Source organism: Nomascus leucogenys, chromosome 25 (assembly GCF_006542625.1).
Source record: "Nomascus leucogenys isolate Asia chromosome 25, Asia_NLE_v1, whole genome shotgun sequence".
Classification (NCBI taxonomy): Eukaryota; Metazoa; Chordata; class Mammalia; order Primates; family Hylobatidae; genus Nomascus; species Nomascus leucogenys.
In genome coordinates, this window is record NC_044405.1 from 21,306,784 (window position 1) to 21,321,139 (window position 14,356).

The window sequence follows — 14,356 nt, forward strand, 5'->3', positions numbered from 1 at the left end:
TCATTTCAGGAAATATCAATGAATTTAATAACTTAACATGTCCTGTAAAGAGAAAAAGGAAAGAATGACACATTCAGCTGGCAAAAACTTTAGTGTCTAACATATGCCAACTCTTCCTTCTCTAAAGGCTTCAAAAGTCAAGGCCCATGTGAATACAGAAACATCACTGATTGAGATGACCATGGTTATCTCATGGTTCGATCAATATACTTCTGCCACAATGACACTTCCAAACACTATTTAAGAGTTTTTCTGCAAGGAGTTTGGAATTGCTCATGTAAACCCATTAATATTTTTGTTACATTGCAAGGTTTTTCCCCTAAAGTAAGGATCAGACAAGAGCCTTCAATGATAATTTTTTTTAAAGCTGTCTGCCTCTTTTTTAATGGAAGTTTTCTTTTTCAAAGGTGAAGGATGTTGTTTCTCATGATACCTTTGTTGCCACCAACAGAAACTCAAAGTAGAGATCTAGAGGTGAATCAGGTAGGATTACCTACATTGCTGTTCTTGGAACACAGCTCCACTTATGGGAGAATTGTCAACTATTTTAATATTCTATTTTCCAGGAAAACATAGTCCCATGTTCAACAGAAGCCCAGTAAATTCCAAAGAGGACAATCAACAAAGCAGACTCTGTCACCAGGCAAGATACGACTACATCTGGGTCAACAACATGAAGAAATACGTTATCACTGTGTAAATACGAACAGTTCCAGGAAACAGATCTTTGCATTCCTGCCTTTTGTTTCACTGAAACCGGGACATAGAGCTCATGCTTCCAGACAAATGTCAAGTCTACTTTGACCCTGACTTTCCCCAAGTACATGAACACTCCAGAGAGGCAGAGAGCTGCCTGGCTGAAACCAAAGAATCTTCTGGCCACCCCCAAACCTGCCCCTGGCAGTGGCCTATACAAAGTAAGTCTGAGAAATGTAATACATCTTAGGAATGCACCTGGAAAACAGCAATATTATATCCACCCAGGGAAAAGTCTTCCTGGGGATTAGAGTGGGCTCTGAAATTTGAGGCTTCTCAAGCTTTCATAATTGTTATCTCAATTAATGTAACTGCAGACACCATTCTTATATTCCCAGGTACAATAATGTCCCATTCCTTTGAAGCTCATCAAGCCATTTGCTTCAACACTTGAGGAGGCAAGCCCCAAGGTTAACAGCCCTCCACGTGAGCCTCTCATCTGCCTGCTGTATAAATGTGTTTTCTTTGCATTTCAGTCATGCCCTGACCTTGGAGAGGACGATGTAAAGAGGAACCCCTAATTAACTTTCCATTTATAAACCAATTATTTTACTATTGGCACCTTCATTCTGCAATCACTGACATAAAATCTTTTACAAAACAAAATGTAATAAATGAGAAATCGATTGGAATTTTTTTAAGTTTGCTTTGAAATCAGCCATTAATAAGAAATGTCCTTTTATAAAAGAGCTCTGTCTGTAGAAGTTCCTCGATGTCAGAGCCCAGCTGTGCAGCTGCTGGAGGAGATGAAGCCGCATTCAATCAAGGCTTTGGAACTCTTCCTTGTTCATCTTTAACTGTAAGGACACAGGCATACTATTTTTCCTTTTTTTTCTTTTTTCTTTTTTTTTTTTTTTTTGGTAGAGAGGGAGTCTCCCTAGGTTGCCCAGGCTGGTCTCAAACTCCTGGACTCAAGCAATTCGCCTGTCTTGGCCTCCCAAAGTGCTGAGATTACAGGTGTGAGCCACCACACCCAGCCAGTACCAGAAGTACTGCTTTTCTACTTAAAAAAGAGGGAAAGAATGTTTTCACCTAGATCTTCGCATGCTAAAATCACACCGAAAACTCATGCAAGGTCAATGAAGAACAAAGTTCTCTGCTCCCACCACAGAATCTTTGCATTGACTGTCACTGTCCCAGACACTCTTTCCCAGAGGTCAGCATGGTTCCCTCCCTTATCTTCAGTTCGTCATCAAGTGTCACCTTTTGGTGAGACCTTCCCTCACCACCCTACTGACAATTATCAACCAGCAGCCCTGACATCCGCATCCCTTCTCCACCCTGCTTTCCTCTATAGCACTCCCATGCTTGACACTCTTTACATTGTGTCCACTCCTCCCTTTTGATTAGTGCATGCCTCCCCACTATGAGAATGTAAGCTCCATGAGGACAGGAAGATCCCAGCAACACCTAGAACAGAAGCCAACATACAGCCAGCACTCAATAAATATAATGAGACGTATACATAAAGTATTTACAATGGAAAGTCAAAATAGCACTGCCCGTCATGAACAAGTCATTTCCCTTCTCTCCACAAAGATAGACAATGTGGTGAAGCCACTGCCCAGGTGAGCCAAGAACAAAGAAGACAGAGAAAAACTGCTCCTGTTCTCCCACATCAGATACAAAGCACCGTGACTTCCATGTCACTGGGAGCCCAGACTCAGGCAACTACCATGATCCCTGCCCACACCTCCACCTGAAACTCCAGAGGGAAGAGGGGTAATGTTCCCTCTGGCTTCTCGCTTGCTCGTGGCTTGCTGGTGAGTCACATCCAGGGCCAGCTCCATGGGAACTGCTGTAGTCACACCCAGGGTCCAACACTCAGAAGAGTCCCAAGCTTGGTTTCATGCTCTGCTGTGGCCGTCTGGAAATTCTTTCCAATTTTACCTTTGAACTTGGGACAGTGGAGCATGCATGTGAGCAGAAGAGATTCATAAAACCAAAAGAAAAACTTTATATTTTAGTACCTTTAGCAGCATTTTTTTCTCTGCTTTTTCAACAAGCAGATCCACATTTTCTCTTTGCACTGAGCCCTAAAAATTACGTAGTTGGTCCTGGATGCATTCACGTTCTTTGTGGAGGGAAAACTTTCTAAGGTGGAGAAAATCCACTCTGTCTAATGGTTCTGTTCTCCCAACTTTAAAGAGGCGTGGCCATCTCTTTTTGGCTAACAACAGCAACAACAAAGCTTAGATTCTATTAAATCCCAAATCAAGGAGAATAATTGAGCTGATGAGTTACTTTGAAGGAAAGAAATAATAGAGAAAATTCTCTTATAAAAATAATTACTGGAAATTTTAATAAGCTAATTTAATAAATTTTCCCAGCTAATAAGAGTAGCTGGGAAACTACTTTTGTTGTTGGGAAGCTATTTTTGTTGTTTGGAAACTTCAGAAAGTTATTTATTGAAGTCATATGACAATTTCTACCACATGTGCACCATGTACCAAAAGGGAATTGTTTAATCTACCTCTTCCCAAGGGAAGAGTCAGGATTAGTGGACATACCCAAGGCTTTACAAATACTGAAGAGAACTTGGCTATTCAACAATTATGTGTATTAACAAAAGGCAAAATGCATCATTAATTCTATAACTTTCTAATTTTGAGAAAACTCCATCGACTCACAGGTTAAATTAAAATAGAAAAAAATTTAAATGAATTGCTAAAATATAAAAGTTAGATGGGTCATTCATATGTTGAATGATAATGATGCCCAAATTTGATAAATTTCAAAGGATCAAAAAGTTTAACTTCATATAACTTGTGATGGTTAATACTGAGTGTCAACTTGATTGGATTGAAGGATACAAAGTATTGATCCTGGGTGTGTCTGTGAGGGTGTTGCAGAAAGAGATTAACATTTGAGTCAGTAGGATGGGGAAGTCGGATTCACCCTTAACCCCGAGGACATAATCTAATCAGCTGCCAGCAAACATAAAGCAGGCAGAAAAACGTGAAAAGGAAAGACTGGCCTAGCCTCCCAGCCTACATCTTTCTCCCGTGCTGGATGCTTCCTGCCTCAAACATCAGACTCCAAGTTCTTCGGTTTTAGGACTCAGACTATATATATATATATATATATATATATATATATATATCTTCTATTAGTTCTGCCCCTCTAGAGAACCCTGACTAATACACCAACTGAGTCATATTTTCCCAATTTGTCAATCCTTCCCTATTTCTCTGTCTCTACTATATCTTGTGTAATATATATATATATCTTGTGTATATATCTATAAAAGATAATACAAGACCTAGGAAATAAAATCAAACACCTACAGAAGTCAGACATGTAACATAAACATGTGAACCAGGCTGAATACATGACAGAAGGGGTAAGACAGTGGGACTGCATGTGTACCCTCTGAAACTTTTTTTTTTTTTTTTGAGGCAGAATCTTCCTTTGTCACCCAAGCTGGAGCACAGTGACACAATCTCAATTCACTGCAACCTCCACCTCCTGGGTTCAAGCAATTCTCCTGTCTCAGCCTCCCAAGTAGCTGGGATTACAGGCGTGCACCACCACACCCAGCTAATTTTTGTATTTTTAGTAGAGATGTGGTTTCACCATGTTGGCCAGGCTGGTCTCAAACTCCTGACCTCAAGTGATCCACCCACCTCAGCCTCCCAAAGTGCTGGAATTACAGGTGTCAGCCACCATGCCCGGCCACTTTTTTTAATCAAGGGATCTTCTGAATCTTTAATCAAGTCAGGATCTTCTGAAAAGCATAAACCAGGGCAGGATTCAATGTATAAGTAATTTATTAAGAGAAGTGCCTATGAGTCTCTTATTCAGGCTGCTATAACAAAATATCATAGACTAGGTGGCTTATAAACAGCTGAACATGATTTCTCACAGTGCCAGAGGCTGCAAGTTGGACATCAGGATGCCAGCAGCAGTGTTAGGTTCTGGGGAGGGCTCTCTTCTGGGTTGCAGGCAGCTGACTTCTTGTTACATCTTCATATGGCAAGACAGGACAAAAGAACTCTCTGAGGGTCTTTAAAGGGAATTAATACCATTCATGAGGCTCCACCCTCATGACCTAATCACCTCCCAAAGGCCATCACACTGAGATTAGAGTTTCAACATATGAATCTGGGGGGCAAAGACATTTAGTCCATAACAGAGAGAACATGAGGAGCAGGCTACTAGAGATGTTAGACCATCGTGGAGGTCTGACCTGCATGAAGGAGAGAGGGAAGGAAGCAAGGTGAATTAGATGCTTCCTCAACTACAGTGCATTTCTCCAGGAAGTTCTGCAAGGCCAGTTGGGAGGACTCAAGCCACAGTCAGAGGCATCACCTCTCCCAGAAATAGGCCTGTCTGGGTATCCCACTTTGCTCAGTCATGAAAAGCAAGGTCTCGGGCCAATCAGTGATGGATTTCAGAGCACAGCAGCTGGGGCTGTTGGTCAACGATGCCACCTGCAGTCATAGACCTGAGGCCATTCTCATCTCCTCCATAGTGCCTAATAGAATACATCTGAAGGCCAGCAAGCTGAGCCTGCCTAGGCCCTTGTTAAACTCTCATGCTTCATTCTCTCACCAACTGTCATCTCTCCATGCCTATACCTCACTACCGACCAAATGAAAGTGTAGCTATCCATTCCATTCAGAAACATGGAAATAATTCATTCCTTCAAAAACAGACCTTGCAGGACCTGTGCTAGGAGCAGACACAACTTCCAAACAAGCTGTCCTTACAGATCTGTTGGAAATCAGTCACTGGAGCTGCCTTCAGGCCAGAAAGTTTGCATCAGGTGTTCAGGTTGTTCTGTTTCCCCACAGAGGTCACAATGCCCTTGACTGAATGTGGCTCCATGGTTGGATAACTTATGCAGGAATAAACCACAATTAAAAAAAAAATAACAAATGTTTATGCCAGCTTTGGAATCATAAAGCAATTTCCCATCCTTTCCTTTTCATACAGAAAAGTGTTCCCCTTAGGAAACTTCCAATGATGCCACTGATTCTTCCATGGATGCAAAAAAATGTGTTAGTGTTGTATTTTCAAGGTTGAGAAGGAAAAAAAAACAAAAAAAAGCACTACCAAACCGAGGACCTGTGAAAATATCAGTGGTAGTGTTGCCACACAGAGACTGAAAATATAATGGCTGCATTCCCCAAGGTAGTCTCAAGTTACCAAAATCATTCTGTTGAAGGCCGAGAGAAAATAAAGAGAAAAGATTCCTGTAAATACGGAAGCAGTGAAAAGAGTAGCAATAGAAGGGCAGCCTTTTAAAAACAAAGGAATTATGAAACATGAAGGAAGATTAACAGCTAAGCCTTCAGAGGAACCAGAAGAAAACAGGCAACTGCCAAAAAGCCCAGGAACACTCATACTCAATGTGTTCCCCAGAAAACACCCTGCCCTAATGTGTGTGTTTGTTGTTGTTGTTGTCGCTGTTGTTTTCAGGAAATGGAAACCCCATTTCTTCCATTGTACTCATCAGAAACCTATCCGTGTTTGACAACTTCACTCCTATACAACCACATCACCCAGCCTTCTTGGTTTCATTTTTTCTTGAATCCATCTACTTCTCTTAACCCTAACATCCACCCTCGTCCAAGTAAAGGTCACATTTTGCCTACTCTTTAATGATGGACCATCCAACTGGTCTTCTTGAGTCAACTCTTGCTCCACGCCCCCATCATTCTCTAAAGAGACCTCAGTGGTCCTCTTAAAACATAAATGTAATCCCAGCACTTTGGGAGGCCGAGGTGGATGGATCATCTGAAATCAAGAGTTCGAGACCAGCCTGCCCAATATGGTGAAACCCTGTCTCTACTAAAAATACAAAAAATTAGCCGTGCGTGGTGGCATGCACCTGTAATCCCAGCTACTTGGGAGGCTGAGGCAGGAGAATCGCCTGAACCCAGGAGGCGGAGGTTGCAGTGAGCCAAGATCATGCCACTGCACTCCAGCCTGGGCAACAGAGTGAGACTCCTCTCAAATAAATAAATAAATAAATAAATGGGATCATATTGTTCCACTGTAGTCTAAACCTCTCCAGTGGGTTCCAATCCAGTTTTCATCACAAAATCCCTCATGCTTGACAAGATCCTGCATGTTTGTAACCCTTCCCTCTCTAACATATCCACCCCATCTCCTCAGTCCCTATGCAGCAACCACACGGGCCTTCTTTGGGTTCATCAAGTATTGTGCTCCATCTTGCCTCAGAGCCTTTGCAAATACTGTTCCCTCCACCTTTCCTCCCTCTCTTTGCCTATTTCTTCCTGCATTTCCTGAAGCACAGAAGCCAGTTCCTCAGGAAAACCTTTCCTAACATGCCCTGCCTACCCCATCCCAGAATAACTCAGTCTACATATATATATATACACACACACACACACACACACACACACACACACACACACACACACATATTACACTTTTTGTAGCAGGGTTGACATTTTTAGCATATTTGTAGGGTGGTTTGACTAATCTCTGTTTTTCTATCTAGACTTAATGCAGGAACTATGCCTGCCTTTAATTTTCTCAATTATTTCGCCCGTGGCTAGCCCAGCACCTGGCACATAGATGAATAATTGGACGGACGGATGGATGGATGGATGGATGGACGGATGGTCAATTGATCCATTGATTGACTGATTGCTAAGTACCAGAATATTATAAAGCCATAAGCCAGAAATATTATAAATCCATAAGCCATCTTTCCAGGGGCAGAAATAAATATCAAATGTAGATAGAGGCTAACAGGTAAATATATCACTTTTTTAATGTTTTAATTGCTGAATAGGTACTATATTCACATACTAAATCTAAAAGATATCCACTGAGAAGATTTGCTCCTGTTCTGTGTCCTTCCACTCCATTTTTCACTGCCTTTATAAGTAACTAGTTCAGTAAGTATCTTATATTTGTTGTGTTTCTTTACACAGATACAAGTAAATGTTATTTTCACTTTCTTACACAAAAGAGAGAATAGTATACACAGTGTTTGACACATTGGATTTTGTTGTTGCTTTTGTTTAACGTAACAACATACCCCAAAGCTCTCTGATTCATTCCCTAAGAGCTTCCTTACTCTTTTGTACAGCACCATGGCAGTCCATTGTATGGATGCACTATCCTTTATTTAACCCTTCCCATCCTGCTGTTTAGTCTTTTGCTATTTGAAACAAGGTTGCAATGGGTGATGTTGGGCATATGTTATTTTGTGCCTGTCTGGATCAGACCATAAGGTCATCTCCTACAGAAATGGGATAGCTGGGCCAGGTTGTAAATGCACTGGTGGTTTTGAAAAATTGCTATCCATAGCATATTTTTAAAAGACAGGTTCTCACTATGTCATCCAGGCTGGAATGCAGTGGCACGATCTCAATTGACTGCAACCTCCACCTCCCAGATTCAAGGAATTCTCCTGCCTCAGCTTCCCAGGTAGCTGGGATTACAGGCACACGCCACCATGCCTGGCTAATTTTTGTGTTTTTAGTAGAGACAGGGTTTCACCATGTTGGCTAGGCTGGTCTTGAACTCCTAACCTCAAGTAATCCACCCACCTCAGCCTCCCAAAGTGCTGGGACTACAAGTGTGAGTCACTGCGACCTACAGCATTTTAAAGTAAAGATTCATAAAAGTTGAAAAAAGGTAAGTTAGGAGGTGGTGGAGTAAGCCTTAAAGGCAGAAATGCCTGGGTTTGAATATGAGTTCTGGCCATCATCAGTTATGTCAACTTGAGTTAGATAAACTCTCTGAGCCTCAGTTTCCTCATCTATAAAATGGAGACAATATTCCTCTAGACATGGTTGAGGATGAAACAGAATAACACACAGGAAGCATGTAACTTCTCTTGCATGCTCTCATGCAATCCATCACTTCAAACATCACCCATCAAGGAAGGCTCCCAAGTCTCCTTCTTCAGCTGAAACTTGTCCTGTTTTTCCAGGTACCTGCTGGATTCCTCCTCTTTTATGTGTTGTATGCCCCCAATCTTTGTTTTGTTTTGTTTGAGACAGAGTCTCACTCTGTCGCCCAGGCTGGAGTGCAGTGGTGCAATCTCGGCTCGCTGCAACCTCCACCTCCTGGGTTCAAGTGATTCTCCTGCCTCAGCCTCCTGCGTAGCTGGGCTTACAGGCGCACACCATCATGCCCAACCAAGCTTTTGTATTTTTAGTAGAGACGGTGCTTCACCATGTTGGCCAGGCTGGTGGCCTCAAGTGATCCACCCACCTCGGCCTCCCAAAGTGCTGGGATTACAGGCGTGAGCCACTGTACCCAGCCCCACATCTTTAAATTACAAAATATCCAGAACAAAACCTTCTCAAAAATGCCATTTAAAACTGTATTATTTTCCTGCATTTCCCATTTACCCAAAGACCAAGATAACTGAGAGTTTTCTTCTATCCCCGCTTCTCCCTTTACCCACACTCTCAATTCAGTCACCAACTCCTGATAATTTTTTTTTCCCAAATCTGGAATCTGTTTCTTCCATTTATTTCCATTCTGACCCAGAACAGGTGCCAAAGGTTTCCCAACCAGACTATTGCAGAAAAAGGGAGGCCGGACTAGTTTGACTGACTCTGGTTTCATAACCTTTCAGGACAATCTCTCTAACCAGTCCTAAAGTGATCTTTCTGGAATACAAACCAGGCCTTGTTTCTCATTTGTTTGCCCTCCACCTTCTGTGGGTGGGTGTCTAAAGGAATAGCATGTAAACCATATAAACCACAGCCTTCTCCCAGGCCACACCTCCAGCCCCTCTCCTGGCCTCTGGCCACAGCAAACTTCTGCCTTCCTCTGGGAAACTCTCTCTCTCAAGCCTCCTTCTCTTTGCACAGGGAACTTTTCTATATGCTGTTTATTCACTCATTCATTCAGCAAATATTTTTAAGAGCCTGATATATGCCAATTATCCTTTAACTTTAAAAAGGATGGTCTGGCATGCCCCAGACTACTTAACTCCTAGAAACTTCGTTGATGTAACAGACCCGTGAATTTGCATAGGGTTGACCTCCCACCACTGGTACACAGGTGTCTTCTAGGACAGTGTTTCCCAACCTTGACACTATCAGCATTTGGGGCCAGATAATTCTTTGTTTGGGTTGGGGGCTATCCTTTGTGTTGTAGGGTGTATAGAAGCATCCCTGAACTCTACCCACTAGATGCCAGTTGCTCACGTCAACCAATTATAACAACCAAAATATCTGCAGATGTTCCCAAATATCCCCTGGGGGTTAAAATCATCCCAGGTTGATGCCCTGTATTAGGGCATCTATGATACTTGCTACTCCCAGATCGGTAAGTCAAATTAGCATGATGTCACTAATAGGTGAGCCAGAGCAATGTTCTGCAGAATGTCAGCATGATCAAATCCCTGCAGACATGCAGATAGTGAATGTATACTGCTATCCTTGCCACAGAAAGGCCAACCACTGCAGAGTCCCCCTATTGATGGAGATTGACAGGAAATCATTTGCCAGATCAGCAGTCACATATGAAGTTTGAGAATCCGTGTTGCTCTTCATCAGTAAATATAGCAAACCCAGCACAACAGCTTTAAGGGGCTATCAGCTAATAGCATCTGCCATCATTTATCTGGTTTTTACAGGGATACAGTGGGTAAACTGAATGGAGATATTATGGGGACCACCACCTTGCAGCTTTGATGTTCTTGATGATAGCAATCATATCTGCACTTCCTCCTGGAATGCCTTGTTATTCCTGATTGCCATCTTGAATAATAGGGAAAGAACAGTTTCAGATACTTTACTTGGCCCTTCCCATCATAGTTCCTTACTCCACAAGTGGGAGTTCCGCCAACCACTAAATATATATCCCAATTATGTATTTGGGGACCTGATAAATAACCACAGGGTAGTTTTTGGACCCAGTGGACCAAATGGACCCATTGTGAAACAGACTTGGGGTAAAACTCTATTTCTCACCGAACTTCCTAAAACTGTCCATCTAACTGGACAGGGCAGGTGGGGAGGGACAACATAAGGCATTTAAGATCCCTTGGTATCATTTAAGATCCCTTGGTATTGAAGCGGCTATGTTGTCTGCAGTAAATACCTGGGGTTCGCCATCTCACACAAGGAAAATTTAGGACACAGACACACATGAGGCATTTAGGAGCAGAAGTTTAATAGGCAAAAGAAAAAGAAAGGAAAACAGCTCTATTTCTCTAGTGAGAGGGAGGGAACTTCCAAAAGGAAAAGGCCCGCTGGCGGCAGACGTGCCAGATTTTATAGTCAGGCTTGAGGAGGCGGTCTCTGATTTACATAGGGCCCACAGATTGGTTCAAGGCAGTGCCTGATTTACACAGGACTCGCAGATTGGTTTAAGAGGGTGTCTGATTTACGTAGGGCTCATACATTGATTCAGTCAGGTATGATGTTTACATACCACTGGGGAAGGCTGGCCACCCACCCTAATCTTACTTAGCAAATGAACTTTCCCCTTGGCTGGGTCATCTTGTCTGCTTCTTACTGTACACGTGGCTGTCAAAGAAAAAGGAAGATGGAGTCCCCATCTTGAACATGATTGACACAGCTGGCAGCATCTGTCTGCAGCTTGATTTCACAGGCTGCTGTTTGTTAGAAAATGGTTTGGGACTGCTTTTCATTAAAGGAAAAACCTTACTGAGGACTTCCGTACCCTCACTACCTGCCTAAGTAATTTCTTCTTAGCTCCTTATCAGTATCAGCTCAAACCTTGTATATTACTAATCCTCTAAAAGTCTGAATGGTCCCTATTCTCTGGCACTAGTTACTTGGGGAAATGGCTGCAAATTCCTTAAAGGGGAAGATTAGAAGAACAAATTTTCATGTATACTGTGGAAAATAGAAGGGTCCTTCTTCAAGTAGGCCTAAGTCTTCCCCTCAATCCACCCATCAGTCATTGCAATAAAAAACTGTAGACTCTCACTCAGTTTTGAAATGTATTTGGTTGGTGCAAAAATAATTGCAATTTTGCCATTAAAAGTCATGGCCAAAACCACAATTACTTTTGCATCAACCTAATAAGCCAGTTTGAAAACTTTACTTCAAGCTGGTTTTCAAACTGGCTTACATTTGAAAACTGAGTGAGGGTCCACAATTTTTTATTGCAAGGACTGATGTCAACCTTCTATTCTCCAGCTTTCTTTTTATTATTATACAATCTTAATAACACCCTAGTTAGTTGTCCTTCTGTCTCATGTCTAGGAACACCATGGTCTCTTAACCATTGCTACAAATCTCTGAAGGTTGAGGCACCCTAAGCACTATTCTGCAGTGTTTCCAATTAAAATCATTATGGCCACCTTGCCTCTGGTGGTTACGAGCTGCCATCTAGTTTTATAATTCTGGAATCTCACTATCCCCATTGACATAAAGAAGTTCAGTTCCAGCCGGGTGCAGTGGCTCACTCCTGTAATCTCAGCACTTTGGGAGGCCGAGGCAGGAGGATTGCCTGAGGTCAGGAGTTCAAGACCAGCCTGGCCAACATGGTGAAACCCCATCTCTACTAAAAACACAAAAATTAGCCGGGCATGGTGGTGGGTGCCTGTAATCTCAGGCAAGGCAGGAGAATTGCTTGAACCCAGGAGATGGATATTGAAGTGAGCCCAGATTGCACCAATGCACATCAGCCTGGGCAACAGAGTGAGACTCCTATTAAAAAAGAAGAAGAAGAAGAAGGAGAAGAAGAAGGAGAAGGAGAAGGAAGGAGAAGGAAGGAGAAGGAAGGAGAAGGAAGGAGAAGGAAGGAGAAGGAAGGAGAAGGAAGGAGAAGGAAGGAGAAGGAAGGAGAAGGAAGGAGAAGGAAGGAGAAGGAAGGAGAAGGAAGGAGAAGGAAGGAGAAGGAAGGAGAAGGAAGGAGAAGGAAGGAGAAGGAAGGAGAAGGAAGGAGAAGGAAGGAGAAGGAAGGAGAAGAAGGAGAAGAAGAAGAAGAAGAAGAAGAGAAGAAGAAGAAGAAAGAAGAAGAAGAAGAAGAAGAAGAAGAAGAAGAAGAAGAAGAAGAAGAAGTAGTTCAGTTCCATGGAAGTGTCTACACCCATTAACCCCTGCCTACAGAAGACAGACACTAAGCTTCTCAAAGATATTAGTGAGCCCTTCACTTGTGTACTCCTGCTGCATTCATAGCAAAAGTGTCTCTCAGTCTTTTTCAGGAAACACAGTGATGTGGCAGGTTCTCAGGATTTACATAGTAAATTCATTCTAACATTCCCAACTCCTTGAGCCTTAGCCCCTTTCTCAACATAATGCCAAATATGCTCCAGCATCTCCACCTTATCAGTTGCAGCCATCATCCTATCTAAATGTCATGGAGCTGTCTCAAAAGACTATTAGGACCAGCTCCAGGTAACCATGATGATCTAACACCCTCAAGATACGCTACTACAAGGTGTTTGCTAATTCATGCTTGCCAGCTCCTGTAAGCCTTTGACACATAGACTGTTTCCTCCTGGAGCAGGGATTGTACTTCCTCATTGAAGCTGTGCTCAGGCCTGATTCTGGTTGTTAGCCAGGAAATAACGAGAGATAGTGGGGACAGACCTGGAGAAAAACAATGATCATCGTGTGGAGCACCTCCAGGTGAGGTCATAGTGTAATGCCCTGGGAGGAGGAGGCTGTTCTCTCCCCAGGTTGTTGGGAACAGCTTCGGCCAGCCAGGAAGCTTCAGGGAATTGGGGGCTACAATATTCTCAGCCTTGGCCATGCAAACATCACCATCCAAGGTCTTGGTGGTCCACTCTCCCGTCAGGTCTTTACTTTGACACTGAGGCGGTGTTAAGACTGTGCATTTTGCTTCTTTTGCATTTCTGCCACCCTTGTAATCAGATCCTGGGTTTAATAACCTTTTGTCCTGTGGGTTTTAGAGATGAGAACCTCCTCTAAAGTGACTACAGGAATACTCTGGCTTTCAGACAGGGCCTCAAGGTGGCAAATAGCTGCCCTGCACTTATTATTTTCTTTTTGCAAGGCTTCCAATGCCTTCAAAAGTTACCACCCACATCCAAGTCCTTAGGGTTATTATTGCTCCAAAATGCATCAAGTGCTCCAGTGTCTTGATAAGTCAGTATTTTGGCTTCCTCCTCTGCCTCATCCTAATTAGCTTCAGATAAAAGCTTTTGTAATTGTGACGCTACAGAATGTCAGAGATTGTCACCACCCACTTGCTGCTACCAAAACCCATCAGAAGCTCTGCTTTCTGGGGCCAAGTTTCCCTGGATTGTAGAGCCTCGGGCACATGTTTATGTGCTAAGACTTCACTGACAAGTGCAATCCTGGGGAAGCAGGAGTATGAGGGAGACCAGTGAGGCAAGGAAGAGGAAGACCAAACACAAGGGCGCGGGTTACTGAGCTGCTTTTTTTTTTTTTTTTTTTGAGATGGAGTTTTGCTCTCATTGCCCAGGCTGGAGTGCATTGACACAACCTCAGCTCACTGCAACCTCCACCTCCCAGGTTCAAGCGATTCTCCTGCTTCAGCCTCCCAAGTAGCTGGGATTACAGGAGCAGGCCACCACACCCAGCTAATTTTTGTATTTTTGGTAGAGACGGGATTTCACCATGTTGGCCAGGATGGTCTCGAACTCCTGACCTCAGGTGATCCACCTGCCTCGGCCTCCCAAAGTGCTGGAATT

General features: G+C 43.0%; 1 long non-coding RNA gene across 1 annotated transcript in view; it reads right to left on the reverse strand.

The window, feature by feature from the left end:
• Positions 1-1,598: 1,598 nt before the first annotated feature.
• LOC105738731 overlaps positions 1,599-14,356 on the reverse strand; it is a 30,710-nt gene continuing 17,952 nt past the window's right edge. Inside the window, exon 4 of the long non-coding RNA XR_001114581.2 lies at positions 1,599-1,759. This is a non-coding gene — a long non-coding RNA (uncharacterized LOC105738731). The remainder of the gene's footprint in view (positions 1,760-14,356) is intronic.